Genomic DNA, 13338 nt, shown 5'->3' on the forward strand with positions numbered 1-13338 from the left:
GGCCACAGATTGGGACACTGGCAAGCATGGTAAACTGTATGTTTGATGGTTTCTGTGCCTATTATGAAACAGAAACGGGTGAGTATCCACTGGGCTTAGTTCCGCTTTAAAACATAGTGGAGGAGGAGGTGGAATTTTAAAATTTCCGAGCAGACAACGTTTATATATTATATTCTCTATATTACTAATCTCCACATACTGTATTGTGCTTTATTACAATTTGACATTTTTTCACAATCATATTTTAACTGTATTAATACAAATTATATTCAATCTGCTGTGATTTGTCTTTAAATCGTTCCATTGCTCTTGTGCCACTTATTTTTCTGGCCTTATACACAAGTACACCCCTAACTGCCTTCTACACTCCTTTAAAGACCTCCTTACTCATTACCTCTTCCCATACATGACTCCAAGACCTGTCCACAGCTGCCCCGACTCTCTGGAATTCCTTTCCTATTGGGATTTCTCCCACTTTCTGCAAATTTAAAACAGCACTAAAACCCTTCTTTTCAAACTTTCCTACCTGTCTTCTTTTGTCTCCTAACCCGTACTATTTAGTCACCATTCTATATCCCTTTCCAGTGATGTACTACTCCTCTAACCTCTTAGCCTGTAATCCCCTTTGTGCAGGGTCCTCGCCTCCTTTTTTGTATTTTGTCATTGTTTGTTTTTGTTTGTAACTTGTAACCCTTGTTTATACAGCGCTCCATAGTGTGTTGGCGCTTATAAGTAAAGCTTATTAATAATTTTGATATGAATATAAAGGAACAAATGTAAAAATGTAGTAATGAGTCATAAAATCTAAATATTTTTACATCTAAAAGGTTCTGGATACGTGACATTTTCACCCATTTATTCTCATCCTTAGTTCCGATGTCAGTTTTTAAATAGTATAATGTAGATACAAATAGTTATCAGATGACAGATATCCTTTGCATTCAGTTGCTGTGATGTTTAGAAAGGATAGTATATCAAGCCTCCTTCATTACAACAACCACTTCTTTTCTTAGCAAAAATAATGCTATTATTAATTACTTGTAATAATTTATAATAAGATATATATATATATATATATATATATATATATATATATATAAAATAATGATAATTGCATTATTGTCAAGAAGTGCAATACAATTTTTCTTAAAGCTCACCTTTGAACTAGTATCTTTTTGTAGGTATCTCTTATTCTTTGCAGCCCCCTAATAGAAATCTCATACTGAAGTCTATTTTACTAATTCCCAGCTCCCTGAAAGTAGCCAGTGGTAGCATAAAGGGCCCCAACAAGAATAAAGTCATCAATAAAAACAAGGAACCTGCTTTGTGTGATTTGTGTCTGGACAACAGGTTTACATTTTGTTTCCCCAATTACAGCCACTACAGCCTAAACAGTTTTTTTTCTATTTTTGAGTGTAGTGGGCACAACTTTGAGCTTGGTTGGCAGACCCCAACTTAGCACCCTTATGTTAAACATGGTCAAAACTAGATGGGTATGAGAAGAACCAGGGAAAACAATACAGCCATATTTCTAATCTGTCCTGATCAGAGATACATTCTCAGTCGACTTTGAAATGGTAATAAAAAAATATGAAATCACCCTTCCTTGGATAAATAAATAATATTGGAAGGGGACAGGGGTGTAGTGGAGTAGGCACACGTGGGTATGCCGTGTCCTCTTTTTTTTCGGGATTAAGGCGTTTACATAACAATGATGCACACTCGCCATGGATAGTACCGTACACCCCTGGAAGGGGACTTTTCCTGGAGAAAGTCTGCCAGTGCTTTCCTCCAGTGATAGTAACATGCTCAAAAATCTAGTTCTAGATGAGTTAGTTTAAAAATATTTCCCTTGGAGCCTGTGTAGCTGAAGATGGTAATATACATGAAGATAGTCTAGAAAGAATGGTGATTGTAGGTTTTTTTCGACCAATAATGTAGTCCTATGCGGATCACCCTGTTTTTTAAGATATGCAAATATTGTTTACGATATCAAAAGACCAGTGTGGGAGATGTGATCAACTGAGAACTGTACTGTAACATGCATATATGACACCAAAACTGTTCTAACTACTATCATAACAGTTTTTGGGACAGTACCTGTTTGAAACACTCACATATGTAAGTTTTAGCCATCAGAGCTAGATTATCCACAAGACATTTTATGTACAAACTTAGAACTGCTGAATGTCCAGAAAGCCCAGCTACAACTTTTATTCTCTTGCAGTAAACATGTTCAGAGGGCACCAATGGTCAAAGATGTGCACCTACCTGTTGCTTCACAGTGGAAAATGAACTTGTAACAGGCTAGTGTCTAATGGAGGGACAGTGCAGCTGAGGTTGTTTTTTCATCTGTATTTCAATCCTTATCAATGTCATTGGAAATGGACATGGACCCCCTTTTACCTGTCATAGGCAAACTTTTGTCTATAGATGTCCAGCTGCTGAAAAGGAGAAATCTCAGACTGTGCAATTTGAATGCATTTAGGCAACTGCAGACACATCACCAATGTCAGTGAGTTGGCAAACCTAAAAGCCTGTTCTATCACTCCATAAAAAGATCTGAAATAAAAGCCTTCCTGCTTGTTACAGGTCTGCTTCATAATAAATTGCCCTCGTTTTGTTTTAACGATGACTAATACTTCAGTATAGTCTCTTTAATAAATATGCCATGAGTCAGTGAATAATTATTGAAGATCTGTAGAGAACTTGAAATAAACCATTAAGAACAGAGTTATTTGTAGCTCCAGTCCTGGAATAAGGTTTATTGTCTGCAGTAACTAGAAACACAATGGTACAGTGATGGTAAGTATTTACTCTTCATAAATTGTGTTTTCAGTTTATTTAGTTTTATAGCATCATTTCAAAGACATGTGAAGGAGCTCAGTCTCAACATTACTGTTGGCTGGTAAATTGGTGTGTCTATTTTATAACAAAATTAATGATATTTCCATGATTCTAAATAGTTCTGACATTTATTTTATGAAGAATACTATAAAGCACCTGCATAGAAATAGGTAAACGTACTGTCTTCCATATGCCTTGTATTGCATTCTTTATTTTAGAGAAAACAAAGTGCTATAAGGAAGACTTTTTTTATTTATGAATACTTTATAAAAGTGATGTCCTAATTTCTAAATGCAAATCCTAAATGAATGACATTAAATTTACTAAAGCACCATGTATCATTAATATCTTGACTTTTTTTTATGTTTACTTTTCTCTACTTGCAGCCACTTTCTGGGTACATCCCATGCAATCTACTGATGACTTCATGTTTTTTTCCAGGCGATTTTCTGGGTGGTAACAACAATTGATCATGCCTAGTTAATGTGCTTTAAAATGATCAGTTGTAGTCATTTTTAGAAGAGTGACAGGGAAGGTGAAAAGTTGGCGGAAAGGGACAAAACATTATTACGTATAATAGAAGGTGGCTGGTTAAGGACCTTTACGGTAAGACTGCTGGGTATTATTATTTTAAATGCTGGGTAAATTTTTTTAAAGCAAAAAAAATCATGTTCGGATTTACTTGTGAAAAACCCTTGATCCTTGCGCAAACTGCACCAAACAAAATCCGCGCTGTCTTGGCTTCGCTCTACTTTCCAGGGCTCGGCGTTCTGTCCAATACTACCATAATCTTTCCTTGGGGTTCATCCTCACATCACCTGATCTCACTCTCTGCAGACCCAAGATTGAGTGGCATGTCTTCCTTCAAATGTAAAAAGTAAAAGAAAATTTTTTATTAGATTAGAGAAAAGCCCCTTGATGGCGTATGCGTCATATCAGGCATGCGCACAAAGAACAGCCCACAGGTTCCTGGGTTATGTGATGCATGTATCACAGGAGGCTACAGGTTTCCTCTTCAGTCTTTACTGCCATGGTTAATAAATGGAAGAAAAGTGAACATCCTGCCCCAAAAACAAAAAACATGTGATTGGTCCACTTTAACAATTTAAAGCTTATAAAGTAGTGATTAGGTTTACATATACTTTAAACTTTAACTCCACCTCTTCATATTTTTTTTAGTGGTAAGGAAAAAATCTGTTGGAGGCACGACACAGAGACTTAAATATCTAAGTCTGGTGAGTAGACACTCCACGACAGGAAATATGGGGCTATATTTCAATTCATGTGATGGGGACATGTAACTGGCACAACATGAAGATTTTTCAATAGACACCAGAAGTTTAGGCTTTGGTGGTCCATACTCAAAATACCGATCACGTAGCTACTTGAGAACCACCACAGCTCCAAATAAACACTAAAGGAACCAAGGCCAGTATTGGGGTTTTGTAGTGTGACAAGTTACCAGAAGATGAAAGGAATAATTCTGAATTTATTATATGCTGGGATGTCAACACTTGCCATGACTAGAAACTGTTTATGAAGTAGCTATCAACACAGAGCTTTTCACAGACATTAGTGTTTTGCAGTTATTTTCTGAAAGTTTTGCGTTACATGCATCATATGTTCAATATAAAGCATTATGTAAAATTTTAAAGGACCTATCACCAGGATTTCTGCTTTACATGAAAGGGTAGACAAAAATTACTATTTTTTTAGGGGGGGGGGGGAGTTAATGAATGAGAGCACAGAGCCTCCTGATATACATATGTCACCCATCCCAGGAAGCATCTGGCTGCTTCTTCTGCGAATGCCCAATATCAGCATGCGCAGAAGGAGCTTTTTCTTCAATGGTAGTCAGATCGGCACTCTTTTTTCCCTATTTACAGCAGACTACGTCACCCGATCTTGCACCTGGGCAATCCGAGATCACATGCTGTAGGCAGAGGCCTGAGGACATGAAAGAAGATAGCGGCACCCGGCACTTCCTTTAGACTAGAACAAAGGTTCCCGTCCTAAACAGCACAGGACCCGATCCAGTAAACCTGAAGGGATCAATGGCTCTGCGGAAATAGGGGGTTAGTGAATTTTTTATTTTTATTTTTCTTCCACTTTAAGAAAAGGCTTAAACGGGGAGCTAAACGCTACAAACACAACATTGCAATCTGGCAGGTCCTTTATTGCAGAAGGAACAGATGATGTCCCTTCTTCAATATAACAACTTACCTGTCTGATTGCACTCACCTGTCCCTGTTCTTAGACGCTACCATTTTTTTCAGTCTTCTGTCCCTTGTTCTGATCATCATCTGATTATTATCATCTTCATTGGCCAGGGACAGGATGACTTAACTGCGACATTTGCACATCAGAGTTCATTCAATGCCGGCAGCAGGCATACCAGGCACATCCTGGTGTTGTACACAAAGCTGCACATACACAATTTTTTAGGGGGGAACTATAGTTCCACTTTAAGTTTTCTGTTAACTGGTAAAAATAGTTTATCCATATAGCTATTACATCCTTATAGCACTCATAGAAACCATAGTAAAACCTGCACCCACTGCTTTTTTTCAAAGCTGCCTATTGCAGACCATGGATTGGATTCTTTCTAAAAGTGCCTACACACTTTTTATTACCTTTTCAACAATCCAATTGTCTTTCTATTGAATATATTCACATGAAAAACTAAACCACACAAAAACATTTTCAGTTGCTTTCAAATACTTTCATTTTTTTTCAGGTCTGAAAGAGGTTGAAACATATTTGATCACTTTCAAATTGGTTGTGCTTGAGTTATAATCTACAGATTTTTATTAAATTTGATCTTTTCAGAGCATGCAAAAAAAATCAATCGAATTAAAAGTTATTAGAAAATCGTAATTTAATTTTCAATTTGGATCAAATTAAAAACAGCAAAGAATGCACTACCAGGATAAGAAATACATACAAAATAAGATCAACAATTTTTATTAAATTTAACTTAAAAAGTGAACAAATATTATCTAAATAAAAAAAAAAACAGTATAAAATTTGCATCTGTGCAGGAGTTTCCAGAAATACTGACTACTCTCCGCTGTTCTCACCTCTTGTGTGGGATGGCTGATCTGTTATGCACCCTTGTAGTTTTTTTGCAGGTAGTCTGTAATTTGAAGATGTCCTGGGCCTCTCCTACAGCTCTGCTTTCTGCACAGGCTTTGTCACCATAATATCTGGGTTTTGAAATACATTAGTTATATACATTTTAACTCCACTCCATTTTATGTTTTCTAAAAAAAATCCACTTTAGAAATGGCATAAATTTGGTCACAAATTACAGGATTACATTTCAGGATTAGGGTTAGGGTGTTTTCTAAGGGTGACATGCTGTGGAGACAAACATTAGGATATTATTATTATTATACAGGATTTATATAGCGCCAACATATTATGCAGCGCTGTACATTAAATAGGGATTGCAAATGACAGACTAATACAGACAGTGATACAGGAGGAGAGGACCCTGCTCCGAAGAGCTTACAATCTAGTAGGTGGGGGAATTTCACACACAATAGGATGGGAAATATGTAATGGTGGGAAGAAGTGATGGTTTTAAAAGAGAGAAGAAGTCAGGAAGGCAAGTTTGAAAAAATGGGTTTTGAGCGCTCTTTTAAAGAAGCTTAAAGTAGGAGCAAGCCGAATAGGACGAGGAAGACCATTCCAGAGAGTTGGGGCAGCTCTAGAAAAGTCTTCTATCCGTCCGTGTGATGAGGTTATGAGTAAGGAAGTCATTAGTATGTCATTGGAGGAGCGGAAAGTACGGTTGGGGGAGTATTTTTTCTATCAAGTCAGTAATGTAAGTGGGACAAGAACTGTGGAGGGATTTGAAGGCAAAGCACAGGAGCTTGATGTAGCGGAAGAGGAGCAGTGGGAAGGATGGATGAGTCTGGCTGCAGCATTCATGATAGATTGTAGAGGAGAGAGTCGGGTTAGTGGAATACCAGAGAGAAGGATGTTACAGTAGTCCAGACGAGAGATGATAAGAGCATGTACAAGGAGTTTGGTGGTCTCTGGGGACAGGTAGGGGCGGATTTTGGAGATGTTGCGTAGGTGAAAGTGACAGGACCTGGAAATGTCCTGAATATGGGGGGTAAATGAGAGGGCCGAGTCAAAGGTGACACCAAGACAACGTGCCTGAGGGGAGGGCCGAATAACAGTGTTGTTAACAGTTAGATATATGTCAGGGGGGGATTTGGAATTTGAGGGGGGGATGATGATGAGTTCTGTTTTATCCAGGTTGAGTTTCAGGAATCGGTCAGACATCCATGAGGAGATGGCTGACAGGCAGCATGAGACCTTATCCAGGACTGAGGGAGACAGGTGAGGGGTGGACAGATAAATCTGAGTGTCATCACCATACAGATGGTACTGTAAGCCAAAGGAGGATATGAGACTACCGAGAGAGGAGGTGTACAGAGAAAAGAGAACCGGTCCAAGGACTGACCCTTGGGGAACACCAACAGGGAGGAGAGTGGGGGAGGAGGAATTACCATTGAAAAAAACTTGAAAGGAGCAGTCAGACAGATAAGAACCAAACCAAGAGAGGGCAGAGTCACTGATGACAAGCCACCAGACTGCACTTATACTAAAATGCCAATCAATAAATATTTATTTTTTTATTTAAATACTTTTAAGATTTAGAGCTTACAAAGTGCAATGACTTGACTACCTTTATTTTAGACTATGTTTATTTAGAGTGAATGTTATAGTCATTGTGTGTCATGAGTGTCACATTAAAAGAAAATACAAACAACTAGCACTGGGGATCCTAAAAAGATTTAGGATGTTTGCTTAGCAAATAGGATTATTCACTTACCTAAGTGAACGTGGTAACAATTCAGTTTGCAAAGAATACCCAAACCCAGGCAACGACCTGTAAAACAAAAAACATGATTTTTGCTTGAAGAAGATCGCATGGTTGAAGTCAGAAGTGCTTCACCACATTCAGAGCTTACACCCTAAACGCTCTGTATTTAACCACACTGTCTAGTACACACGGTTCTCCAAAGAAATATCTGGGATCACAGCTAAACTGGTTGGGAAGAATCCAGTCTAATAAACTAAATATCTATAATACAACTTGCCCTTCTAATTAGCTAATAATGTAAAAGCAAAGCAGAACATGATTATTTTAACATAACTGTAAACTTAAAATGAGGTTTGTTTCATCAGTAGCATGCACCAAGCACCAACATGATAACTGTAAAGGAGAAGAATCTATAGTATGTCTTATCTTTCCACATTTTAAGGTTGAAAAAGCAATGGTAACAAATTCCAAATTATCTTTGAAGGTAAATTCTTGATATGATCTTAGCAAACATGTGAAAAATGCTTGTAGCAGTCACTAAAATGATTGGACTTAAAATTACTTTTCAGTGTGCCACTAAGGAAAGAATATTGAGAAAGTCTGATTCAAGAAAATTAGTGAGCCCAATGCCTCTTTCCCACAATCCATTTTTATTTAGGTTCAGACAATTCAAAGTCGTATTTTGGGTGAAAGCCAACTTGATCACCACCACACAGGCCTATGGATATAACACGCATTTTTGTGTAGATTTACCTAAAAGATTTTTTTTTAAACCATGGTGTACTGTTTAGCCCTTCATTTATGTTATTAGTTACTATGGGACAAATAAGAGAGCTTTGGATAAGCAAATTCCCTGTCTATAAAGTTTGTGCTGTATAAAGCTGATGTAGGAAAGAGATAGGGAAAGCTGACAAACTGCATAAGGAGATTCTATGGTCAGTTAAGGAACTGTATTATAATCCTGGTTGCTAGTTTTTGAGCAAACCAATTCTTTTCTGTATTTTCTTTTTTCACTAATATAATTATTGAATTTGCTGGTTGATTTGAGGCCAACAATTACTATCTTCTTTTTTTGACTGTATGGCTTTCCCCTTAAATAGGTTCCCTCCATGCCGGGATGAAGAAGAATTTCTGCACGGCACGAGCCCACATTGAGGAACTGCCCAGTGCCATTGAGGGTTCTGCAGGATTAAAGGTAAGTGAGCCTTTTTTTTACTTTAGTTGTGCTTTAAGCAGAACTCCAGCCTGTACTCTAGTATGTATTGGTTTCTATTTATTAAAAATGTACTGTTGGGCAATTGTATACTGCTGTAGTATTGCAGTCATGTAATTTGTAGTTTAACATTATTTAATGCCTGCTTGACAATCACATACTTACTACAGAAGCAGTCAACATAAAATTCTTCATAGACCTGAAGGAATTATTTTTAATAATTTTTTTTACATTTTCCTCCAATGTAATACTACATACCAGTGGAGGGCCAATCTAATTTGACAAGGGTTCAACAACTTTTTGCCCCCCACTCTGCCTTTTTCTAAGGGACAAGGATGGCATAATCAAAAGCAAATATTTTGAACATTTTGAACCTGTTGACCATAGTTCCAAACATGCTTCATAGTTAAAAAAAAAATTCTTCCATATGGATATTCAAATTATTTGTCATAAACTGCAAATTTAGAACTTGCAAGTTTCCCCTAGAACTCAGGGTAACAGTGAATCCAAACCTCATACCTAATGAATAGCATGTTCACTCTTCTATTTCCTTGATTCATGAACAATGAATGGATGATCGGTTACTGGTGCATACATCATGGCGTTAGTGGAACATTTTGCAACAGAACCATGGGATCTTATGTAGGTAATGGTATTATTGTAGGGTAGAAATCAGGTATTTATATTAGGGTTAGGACTTGACAAGGTTAGGTGTTAAAGAAGAACTAAACTTTAAAAAATTTAAAAAATGAAAGCAGAAGGGACAGACTATGTGTATTCTGCAGTAAAAAAAAAAAAACTTGTTTACCTAAACTCACTTCTCCTTACTCACCAAGGCTGAAATCTTTACTTGGTCCTCATTCAGGTTCTTCTTGATTGGTTAGGTCAAAAGTATGTAACTCCCACACATGCTTATAGAGATTTACTAATTCCTGGCAGCCAGCAATACACATCGGGCTGTCCAGAACTAATAAAATCTCTATCATTTTTTTCACATGACCACAGCAGCAGATGCTTATAAATTATATCAACAAAATATATAATAAAATGTGCAAATAACATTTGAAAAATCATTAGGATATATTTAGGAAATTCAATAATAACACTGGTCATTTAAAAAAAAAAAAAAAAAATCAGCTATTATGATTCCTCATTTTTAGAATTACAGTTAGCCGTCTCTTCTCTTTCAATTTGTCATCAAAGTAAGATGTCAAGGTTTATGTAAAGTAATTTGCAGTTCATGATTTTGTTATTGCTACTGCAGTTGAATATAATTAATAATGGCAGCTACATTATTGAAAAATATGTTGCCCATGTCACATATTCCTTGTTAAAATTAGGCTTGTTTGTGACTAAATAAAGTTATAATTGTAGCATACTAATTTTGGAGATACAACAAAATTGTTAACTATAGTTCCCTCTGATTATTTTTTGTCATCAGTAAGTCATATTTCACATTGTGACCTTATCTTTAAATGAGTACTATAACATTTAAAAGACATAAAATTAATGGGAAAAAATCATTAACTGTCATTCAAGTCTTGTCGCCATGTTCATTACTGCTTTAAAAAAATGTCATATCTGCCAAATGTAGTAGTTATAGAATGATTATACTTACCAAATGCTTGTACTTACTCTTGTTATAAAATGACAGCTGAATGTTTATCCAAAGATCCTGCCTGATCACCATATTTCACTCCATACTGCCTCATTTATCCTCAGACACACCACTCCTTCTGCTTGATCACCAGTTATCGGATTATTCACTCACTCCTGCCTGATCACCAGTTATCCGATACTTCGCTTACTCCTGCCTGATCACCAATTATCGGATACTTCGCTTACTCCTGCCTGATCACCAATTATCAGGTTATTTACTCCTTTCTGCCTGATCACCAGATATCAGATACTTTGCTCACTCCTGCCTAATCACTGATTATCAGATTCTTCAGTCCCTCCTGCCTGATCACCAGTTTACGGATTATTTGCTCACTACTGCCTGATTACCATTTCTCGGATTCTTCACTCTCTCCTGCCTGATCACCAGTTATCAGATTCTTCAGTCCCTCCTGCCTGATCACCAGTTATCAAATTCTTCGCTCACTCCTGCCTGATCACCAGTTATCAGATTCTTCACTCTCCTGCCTGATCACCAGTTATCAGATTCTTCACTCCCTCCTGCCTGATCACCAGTTATCAGATTCTTCACTCACTCCTGCCTGATCACCAGTTTACGGATAATTAACGCCTTAACGCATCCAACACGTCCCTCTCTCGGTTTTTTAAATCAGACCACCTTTTCCTTAGCTGGTCCTTGGAACGCTCCACACGAAACTTTCTGTGTATTCTCCACTGCAATTTCTCTAAAATGCGCTTTTTCCCTGCATTCTGGGATTTGTAATGAGCCCTCCGACCATCATATTCTCACCTCTCCAGGACATCCACCAACACCTCCATCTCCTCTCTTGCCATAGGTGTGGCACGGGTGGCTGGGCTGGCTCTTTGTTGAGACATCCTCTCACCTGACAGGAAACAATTTACCAGGAAGTGGCTGGATTTGCAAAGTGCTGTGGGAAATCAGAAGTGCAAGGAGCCAAGTCCGGAATATTCGCCCGACAATTCGCCCGACCAACATTATTGAGGTAGGTGATGCTGCATATTTTTATAAGTTATATGTTTATAGTTTTGTTATATTTTATATTTTAATGTTTTTCACAGATCATGGCCTATGATGCATTTAATAAACCTTGACTTCATGCGTGAGTTCATTGAGGCATACAGGTCCCATTCCTGTCTGTGGAAGGTAAAGTCTGCGGAATATTCCAATTGTCCCATGAAACTGAAGGCGTATACTGCTATGGTGGAGCTCTGCAAGACCGTGAATCCTGCCGCCGACATAAAACATGTGAAGCAAAAGATACAAAACCTTCGGACCGTTTTCAAAAAGGAAATGAACAAAATAAAGTCTTCACAGTGCTCAGGTGCTGCAGTGGATGATGTATACGTACCTAAATTATGGTACTTTAATCTATTGACATTCACTGCAGATCAGGATGAAGGTCGGCCATCGGTGTGCAGCCTGGAAGAAGCGGACAAGGATGCCGGGGAAGGTACACACAGGGATGCTGGGGAAAGCCTTGATGAGACTCCAGAGATATTCAAGACACCAGACCAGGTAGTCCTGCAGAGATCTTCCAGTGGCAAGGTATCTCAGCGTGGTGATCAACCTCTGCTCAGGTGTAATGGACTTCCTCATGAAGGTATCTTGTTTCTGCAGAAAAGGTCTAACTGCAGAAAGTAATTGCTGGAAACAGACATCCGACATACCAAGATAATTCTTGTAGTCATCTGGGAATGAGTGGCGCAGTTCCCGTAGCAGATTCTCATGTGAAATGTTGTCTCGGTCCAACAACCAATCCTTACACCACATTCAGTGCTTCTTCTCAACGTCCTCCTCTTCAGCACTAGGTAGACATATCAAAGCAAGAGCTGCTTTCTTCTTCCTTGAGAACACTTTGAAGGGCATATTGCACAGAGGGACAAAGGAACAGTGTGGTGAATGTCGTTCGTTAAACCCGATCATTCATACACACTATTCACTTTCCCGGTGCACGTCACTTCCTGTATCATTCAAACGATCGCATCTATCGCGTGTACAATATCGTTGAACGATCGCGTCGTTATCTGTATGTACAGGATCGGTGGTATACGATCCTTCAAAGATATCGTGCAGGATCGTTCGTCGTTCGTTCACCAACGATAATTATTGGAAGTGTGTACGTAGCTTTAGTCTCGGGCAAAAAGCACATGCAGGATTGCATGCCATTCCTTAAGTCAAATGACATCCAGAATTGCTTATTACCTATTACCTATGGTTACATACACCATGTTTTTTTTTTTTTTTTTTACAGTTCATGTCCATTTCGTCAATCCCCTGACAATATATCCTCAGTGAGAATTTATCATGATTTCACAAAGACCAGAATCAGAAACTCTCACTGCTGCAGTCTGGTAGCTGTGTAAGTTTTTTATAGGTTGTCTGTAAATTGTCATAGAACCAGTAGTCATAATTTTTTGTTTTTTTGCTGATGGTAACTTTAAAAATACTAAAGGAAAAAAGTTTTAGCTGTATATGGTTGTAAAATATTTACACAGGCACAGATAAAAAGAACTTCTTTATTTGGGTCCTCTGTGGTCTGTTCATTTGAACAAATAAGTACAAGAAATACCTGCTCATATTTCCTGATCTCTATCTACTATGAAAAGAGGTACTGGACACATCCTATAATACTGGACAAGCATACATAAAATAAAAGGTTTTCCTAGGCTCTTCAACCTGGTGACATCTAGCTCAGCCAAGGGCTAAACATGCAACCGGCACCAGTTGGGCCACAGCAGCAGCCCCTTTTTGTGTACAGGTAAAATGTCCAACTTAAAG

This window comes from Pyxicephalus adspersus, chromosome 5, assembly GCF_032062135.1.
Source record: "Pyxicephalus adspersus chromosome 5, UCB_Pads_2.0, whole genome shotgun sequence".
Lineage (NCBI taxonomy): Eukaryota > Metazoa > Chordata > Amphibia > Anura > Pyxicephalidae > Pyxicephalus > Pyxicephalus adspersus.